At 27.3% G+C, this 9,184-nt stretch overlaps 1 long non-coding RNA gene across 3 annotated transcripts; it reads right to left on the bottom strand.

Moving 5' to 3' along the window:
* Positions 1-4,886: 4,886 nt before the first annotated feature.
* LOC136085144 (uncharacterized) lies at positions 4,887-7,039 on the bottom strand. Of its 3 annotated transcripts, none has more exons than XR_010641116.1 (4): positions 6,718-7,039; positions 5,955-6,048; positions 5,363-5,830; positions 4,887-5,286 (listed from the first exon to the last, which is right to left on the bottom strand). It is a non-coding gene; the product is annotated as an uncharacterized LOC136085144 (long non-coding RNA). The 3 variants fall into 3 exon arrangements; XR_010641115.1 differs by having other exon boundaries at positions 4,887-5,544; positions 5,665-5,830; XR_010641114.1 differs by having other exon boundaries at positions 4,887-5,830.
* Between the last annotated feature and the right edge of the window lie 2,145 nt (positions 7,040-9,184).

The raw sequence follows: 9,184 nt of genomic DNA, 5'->3' as shown, positions 1-9,184 counted from the left end.
TCACAAAATCTTATGTTTATCTCAGAAATTAGGCTCTCGTGACTTCTGGAGAATCTTTAACAATATCTATAATATGGACAAATTCGTTACTCCACCTCTCTTGTACGGTTCAGATTTTGTCACCTCACATAAAGACAAAGCTAAATTGTTTGCTAAGAACTTCTCATCAATATCATCTCTTGCTTCCACTAGTCGAGTTCTACCTAATATAGCCGACAAAGGTTAATCCATTGCCTGACGTTTGTATCACTCCAGCTTCTGAAGTTAAAGTGAATTCCTGCTTAAACTCTTTTACAGCTTGTGGTCCAGACAACACACCATTATAGTCTTGTAAAAGTGTTCTCCTGAGTTGCCGTCTATACTTTTAAAACTATTTAACAAGTGCTTATCAGAATCTCTCTGGAAAGCGACATCTGTTATTTATATAACAGATGTTGCTTTCCCTATTTCAAAAATTTTGGAGAGCAATCTGACTCGTTTAACTACCGTCCATTTGTCTTCATAAGTAAGGTTTTTGAGTCTTTAATTAACAAATACTTAATCTCTCATCTTGAATCTAATAACTTTCTGATCATCAATATGGATTTCGATCTACTCGTTCTACTGCTGATTTGTTAACGGTAATAACAGATAGGTTTTATTGTGCATTAAATAGATGTGAACACATCGCACTCGACATTTCTAAAGCTTTTGATAAAGTTTGGCATGCTGGTCTTCTCCATAAACTCTCCACTTACGGTGTATTAGGTAACATCTTTAAGATTATTGAATCCTTCCTTACCAATTGTAGTATAAAAGTTGTCCTCGATAGACAGCACTCTTCATCATATGCTGTAAGCCCTAGCCCTATACTTTTTTTTTAATTTACATTCAGAATCTCCCTGAAATTCTCACATATAAGGTGGCATTGTTTGCTGATGATACTACCATTTATTCTTGTCTTAATAAAAACCCAACACTACTTGATTGCTTCGAGGGGGCCTTTGAGTATGAAAAGGATCTCATTTCTGCTACTGCACGGGACTTAGTGGCTGGTGAACTTTACCTCAGATAAAACTCAACTTTTTTTCAGTTAACTGTTATCGCAATAACCTAGATTTTCCTATATTTATGAACGGTAATGTACACGGTGAGTCATCTACTCTTCATCTTCTAGGATTAACTCTTACTTCCAATCTGTCTTGAAAACCATATATCAAGTTGATTGCAAAATTAGCATCTGCTAAAGTTGCATCTCTTTATCGTGCTCGCCACTTTCTTACTCAGGATTCAATTTTTTGTCTCTATAATTCTTAAATCAATCCTTGTATGGAATACTTTTTATTTTTTTATTTTTAGGTGCCCCAAAAAGTTCTTACGGTCTTATTGCTGAGCACCACAGATGAGCATTTAATAAGAAGTTCATGCCTCCTTTCCAACCAGTATCGCAAAACTTGCCCAGAGGTGGGGTTTAAACCACGGATCTTACGTTTCTGAGGCAAGTGCGCTACCACTGCGCCACGGCTGCTAGTGATATGACAACATTACTGATATGGCACAATACAGATATGGCAGCAATACTGTTGCCATATCTGTATTGTGATACAATCTATAATCTGTATTTTGGAAATATGGAAAGATGATTGAAAATTTTATTATAAAGAGTTCTCTCTATAATTTTTGAGAAAACAGAGAGAACAGATATTGGACGGTAATTACTAACATTATGTAAGTCTCCACCTTTAAATATTAGTGAAACTGTAGCTATTTTTAATTCATCAGGAAAAATTCCTTGTTGAATTGAACATTTAAATTTTTTAAAAAGGATATTCTTTATGATATCATATGAATCAATAACAATGTTTCCATCATATCAATATATGATATATCGATATCATCAAGACTGTTTTATTTAACTTTAACATTTTAAAAGTTCTATCAAGTTCATCAAATTCAAATTAAATGTATTCTGAAATAGATTTTACATTTCATGGAATATTTACATATAGTACAAGTACTAATTTTAAGTAAACACCACAATAAGAAACTAAAACACCAAACTAAAAAACAAAAAACACACCAAAAAAAAAAAACACAAAAAATACACACACAAAAAAAACAAAAAAACAAACAAACTAAAACAGTACAATACTTAAACGATAAACTTTTGGAATAATAATTAAGTAAGAAGTTTAATAATTTAGGACATAATTCAAATTTCTTTTATACATCTATCTAGAATAAAGACTTTTATATACCTAATTAAAATATAGCAAAAAAAGAGAAGTAGATTATAATAATATACAGTAACAACATTGTAAATAATGTAGTAATATAAGTATCGGTAATAATAATAGGCAATAATAATAAAAACTCCAGTTATTGGTAATAATAATCAAAATAATAATAATACAAATGATAAAGATAACAATTCTATTAATAATAATAATAATAATAATAATAATAATAATAATAATAATAATAATAATAATAATAATAATAATAATAATAATAATAATAATAATAATAATAATAATGATAACAATAATAATAATAATGATAACAATAATATTAATAGTAATAATAACAACAATAGCAACAATAATAATGATAACAATATTAAAAAATAGCAATATTTATAATAGTGAGAGTTGGAAATAGAATAATGATATTAATTTGAGAAAAAGTTAAGAAAGAGCAAGTATTAGTAGTAATAAATCACCATTGAAATGAAGAAAGTAGTAGAAAAGAATTTTAGAAAAGATCAATTATTAGTAGTTATAGACCAGCATTGAAGTGAGTAAGGTTAAGATGGATAGTAGATAATTAGCAGTAGAGTAGCATAGAAATTAGGAAGAATACTTGTTTAATAAAAAATTAAATACACTGTTTTTGAATTTGGAAAATGTAGGGAGAGATTTTAACTGTGAGGGGAGACTATTCCATGTGCATATGCTCTGATATTTAATCGATTCATGTCCATAACAAACAGTTCTATGTTTTGGTATAGATAATTTGAAGCTTTTAGCTGATCGAAGTTGGTAACGAGTATTTTTTTTATAAGTAAAAAAATCAGTAAATGGAGGAGGTAAGGTTTTATGTTGCTGTTTCCAAACAAATAAACAGTTGGAGTGTTGAATAAGGTCTTTTAACTTAAGTATCTTTGATATGTAGTAGAGAATATTTGGGTCAGAGTTAAAATGCTGAAAATAGATTATTTTTAGGGCTTTATTTTGGAGGTGAGATAATCTTTTAAGTGTTAGAGATTGGGTTTGTCCCCATATTTGACAAGCGTATCTAAGATGAGACTCAAAAACCACATGATATATGTTAAGAAGCGTTTCAAGATTAAGATAATGTCAAACTTTGGCCAACATACCGTTGGACCTGCTTAGTTTCAGTGCTAAGTCTTGAAGATGGGATGCAAAACTTAAATTAGAATTAATTTTGATACCAAGATACTTGATAAAATTCACAGTATCTATTTTTTGACCACTTAATCTGAAATTCAGGTGCTTTTTAATTTTTGTTTGACTTGATTTAAAGATAATAATTTCAGTTTTTTTGGAATTATGTGATAATTTATTAGATAGAAGCCACTGGAGTAGATTCGCTAAGTCATGGTTTATATTTTTGTTTATCTTTTTAAGTGATTTGTTTATTAAAAGCAGATTGGTGTCATCAGCAAAGTGGTAAGCAGTGGAAAACTTCAGAGAGGTATTAAGATCATTAATAAAGAGAAGGAAAAGTAATGGTCCTAATACAGAGCCTTGTGGGACACCATTTGTTGATTTTATTAATTCAGGTTCTATCCCATTAATAGAAACAAATTGTGTTCTATTTTGAAGATAAAAAGAAAACCATTGGAGTGTTGTGCCTCTAATACCATAGTACTCCAACTTTCTGATAAGAATGGAATGATCAACTGTATCAAAGGCTTTCTGGAGATCAACAAAAACACCACATGCAAACAATTTATTGTCCAAAGCTGTTCTAATTTTTTCAGTTATATCAATTAGTGTATGAGTTGTTGAATGATTGTTTCTAAACCCATACTGATTTTTATAAAGACACTTGAATTTCTCCAGAAAGTTGTAGAGTCTATTGTGCACAGGTTTCTCAAATAGTTTGCTTATATTTGAGAGAAGAGAGATTGGGCGATAATTAGAGTAATCCAGTAGAGAACTTTTTTTATGTATTGGTGTCACTTTAGCTATCTTAAGGAGATCTGGGAAAATTCAAAAGACAATTCAAAATAATTTAGACAAAATTACCAAAGGAAAACTACATCTGTCTATTATTTTGTTTATTTTTGAAATTTTTTTTGCTAAATTTGGTCCAACTGAAGTAAAGAATTCATTCATTTTATTACCCAGACGGCACATCTGGTTTTAATCTCGGAATTAAAACCCGTATAAACACGTGTTTGTTACGATCCAGGCGTAAACCAAAAACACGTGGATTTCACGGGAAGTTTAAATGGAGTTTTACACGTGTTGTCTATGGTTTCAAACACGAGTTTTTTTATGTTTTAAATACGTGTTTTTGAAGTTTTAAACTCGTGTTTTATGAGGTTTTAAATTCGTGTTTTCTATAGTCTAAAACGGACTTATGGCATTTAATAAAGTTTCCAAACGGAAACTTTATTTAATGCCATAAGTTAGTTCAGGCATAAGTTTTCCAAATTTATGCCTGAACTAACAGCTGTTCAGCACGGTTTAATGATAAACCAAAAATACGTAGGTTTTGTTAGACACGTTAATAGCTTTAAACCGTTTAAACCTTTTTTTATATATACTACATTATATTTACGACAATTTTGTTGTTTTATTTTTTGTTTTTTAAGGTAAATTATTTTACAATAATACTACAAAGAAAAAATAAACAAAGAAATAAAAAACTAAATCATTAAAAATAAGCTAATAAAAGACGTTTGGCACATGGTTACCATACATAATATTTAATTTCGATTGATCGCCTCTTCCGTCATTATAAAATCTAAAATTGTATAACAATACGCTTTCGCATTTTCACAAACAATTTCAGTAGCATCAAATGTTCTTTTTAATTTTTCTTAAAAATCGGGTCTCGAACTTTACTAATTCCTCAATTGAGGTAACCTGTTCAAATTTAATTTCATTCAAATCTTTATCTAAAAACTATTGCAGTAGCCCAAATTTCTTTTTATGTAATGGTGTGACACAATCATTTTACGCTAAAACATGGCATCATCCATGGGAGAAGTTTCGTTTGTTTGATTTTTTGGTCGATCTGTATTGGTAATGGTTTTTGATGATTCGCCTTAATCTGTTTAAAAAAAAAACAAGTTTTATAATAAATAACAAAATAAATGATTATCTTAGTCTATTGTTTTGTATTGTACCTAAATAAATGCACTATAAAAAATGCTGTTTGAAAAAACTAGAGTAATGATTCGATGGAAGAGTAAAGTTGATTTTTTCCTTATTAATCACGCTTGTTTGTGTCTGTACATTTAAATGGAATCGACCCTTCATTCTTCTTTTCATTGTTTTTTCATTGTTTTTTAGAGCCACCAACTTCAACCTAAATAAGAGACGCCCTTTAAGAATTTATGAAACCCATTAAGAAACATAATTCATCAAATATACTATTGTACTTTTTAAATATTATAAACTTTTAAATTAAATGCAAATAAGTTATTACTTTGGAAAGACCCAGAAGCCCGAGTATTCACAATTATTTTCATTAGCATTTGTACCAGGATGTAAATCCTCTCTTAATTGATTTTTGCTTATAAATATAGAAATCTTTAAAGGTTGATTCGAAACCATCTCATTTGGGTTTTGTTGATTGTTAAAGTGCAAATATCCTGTTTTAAGATAAATTAGACTAATATACACTCAAATATAGGTAATAAATATAAATATAAGTTATACATAATATTTAAAAAAACCAAATGCACACATGCCCCCAGTTCATTAATAGTCACCTACCTTAATCAACATTAATATTATTATCTTCATTAAGTTTCTGAAGTCTTCTATAATATATTTTCTTCATCTAGATTATGTGATAACGGTAAAACTCCTAAAAGATAAAATTTGCAAAATCAAAATTTACCAGAAATATTAGTGTCATTTAAAATTTTTTGAAGTTAAAGATAAATAACTAGAGTTTTAATACAAGTATTTTCATTAACAGTTGTACCACGATTAATATTTTTTCTCATTGTCTTTTTCGTTGAACATGTGAAAAACTTAGTAGTTGACTTTTAGTAGAATTAGTAAGATTATTTTAGTAGATTATAAGTAAGTAGAAGACTTATAGTAGAATCTTTTCAATTTTTTTCAATGTTTTGTTGCTTATTAAAACCCAAATATTCTGGTTTAAAAATGTTATATATATATATATATATATATATATATATATATATATATATATATATATATATATATATATATATATATATATATACACACACACAAACAAAACAAAAAAAGTTCAATATGGGCTAATGCATATCACTAGCCATAGTCTGCTTGATAATAGACCCTTACTTTTATCAGCAAAAAAAATATAATTTCTGCAATCAGATAGACTATGCAAGAAATTTTCTTGCTGGCTTCGGCTCATGCCATATTTTTAATACTGCTGACTCATTTTTGTATCTTCTCAAACAATTAAAAATTAATTTAACATTTACATAATAATTTTCAAATATAAACAATTGATTTACAGATAAGTAAAGTTACTTACGGACAGTATTTTGCAACAAAGTATTACTAGATTTTGCTGTCAATATTGGTAGAGAAAGTTTATTTGATGAAGCATAGGTAGTATATTGGTGCAGCCTCAAAGCTCGAAGACAAATTTAAACATACAGGAAATAAATTTCCAGCTAAAACTGATCGATATTTTTTCATATATTCTTTCCACTATGCTGAACTTGTTCTTTTCATTTTTGTTAAATAATTATCATTAATAGGATATCCTATAGCATTTAGTACACACACCTTTATATAGGAACAACACTAGTATTTTTCAAACATATATAAATAATAACAATACTAATAGTAAAAACAATAATACTATTATCACAAAAAATGTATTTTATATATATATATATATATATATATATATATATATATATATATATATATATATATATATATATATATATATATACATTCATCGCAGAAATACACACACATATACAGATACAAATACACACAAATATACATACGCCGAAATACACACACATATGTGTGTATATGAGTACATATTACGTATACATTTATTTTTAAGTGTATGTATGTATGTATATATGTGTATATATATATATGTATATATATATATATTTATACATACATATTATATAGACTTATACATAGATACATATATACATATGAATACATAAATAAACACATACATATTTTATATATGTATTATACATACATATATAAAATATACATTGTATAAATTATATAGATACACACGTGTGTATGTATATAGATACACAAGTGTATATATATGTGTATATATATATATATATATATATATATATATACACATATATATACACACGTGTATATTTATATATGTGTGTGTGTTTGTGTGTGTGTGTGTATATATATATATATATATATATATATATATATATATATATATATATATATATATATATATATATATATATATATATATATATATATATATATATATATATATACATGCTAATACTTAACAAAAACTGAATTTATTTAACATATATTTTCTCGACAAATGTTTTCCTGAAAGTTTTTGTTACACACTCTAAAACCTTCCGAATAATAAAAATGCAATCGATTTGAAAAATCGCGTGCTTTTAGTAATGGTTTTACATTCGTTGCGAAAACTTTTGATAATTTAATACTCCATTTTTGTAACTGAAAAACCATCACTAAAAACTTAATATCCAAACTGGTTTTTTGGTAAAATATAGTAGTTAATTTCAGGCAATCAAAACCCTATTCTTGACACGTGTTATTCTTAGTGTTTTCGGGAGTTTTAAACACGCAACAGAAACCACGCGTAACTTTTAAACGAGTTGTGCTGTCTGGGTAGCTACCACTCTTGGATCATTAAATATTTTATTACCAATTTTAATAGCTTTAGGTGAGGAGTTTTCAATTTCTTACTGCCAATAGTTTCCCTTACAACTTGCCATGTTTGCTTTGAATTCTCTTTATACTTTTCGAGTAAAAATATGTAGTATCATTTTTTATTATTTTTTATTTACATTTCAAATTTTTTAGCGTAATTCTTATAAATTGTTTTACTTTCTAATGTTCTCGTTTTTAAATACTTTATTAACAACTTTTGCTTAAATTTAAAACTTTTTCTTTCAACTTTCAAAGATTGTTAAAACTTTTGTTATGTTTTCTTATATTTTATATATTTTACATTATGTTAATAAAAAAAATTCTTCTAAAATAACGTTGTTGTAACATAATATAAAAATAGATTTTACATAAACTATGTAATTATAATTATAAAATATAATTTATGCGATATAAAAATTTACATAAATTACATAATTATATATTCTAAAAACATTTTTTTAACGTCATCCATCGACGCAATTTATTCGCCTTTTTAAGCCGTTTTTTAACGTTTTCTCAACATTTTCTTATTTTGCTTTGGGCGATAAATCTTTATAAAGACGTCCAAAGAACATTTAAATAACGCATTGTGCCAACTAGGCACGGTGTGTCTTTTAAATGTTCCAAATTTTGAGTTCTGCTTTTTTGCACGAAACCTTTATTATTACACAGACATTGACGCTCGAAGCAGTGCAAAAAGAAGCCATTTGTGGTTTGTGCTTCTCCTTTTAAGTATCATCAAAAACTTACCTCAATCAGTAATTAATCAGATGAGGATGACGTAGAGGCAAAATCTCCTTAAAAAAAGTTTAGTTTTGGACCATCGTTTTCCCCAGAAACTCTGCTAGAATTCAAAACAAAATAACACTTATCAAAGTGGGTCAGCTGCTCTGTTTGCAAATGCTTAAGCAATTTATAAATTACTTACTAATATTATTTTTAAAAATAAGAACTTTCAAATGGTCAATTTTATTTAAAAAAACTTTCATTACAGTTTTTAACGAACCTTGATTTTTAAAAGTTTATTGGTTTGGAACAAATAAAGTTTCTTTGAACGTTGAAAAAACAACATAATTTTGTTT

This window comes from Hydra vulgaris, chromosome 09 (genome assembly GCF_038396675.1).
Source record: "Hydra vulgaris chromosome 09, alternate assembly HydraT2T_AEP".
Classification (NCBI taxonomy): Eukaryota; Metazoa; Cnidaria; class Hydrozoa; order Anthoathecata; family Hydridae; genus Hydra; species Hydra vulgaris.
The sequence above is the reverse complement of the archived record's forward strand: the minus strand, read 5'-3'. Positions and strand labels throughout refer to the sequence as shown.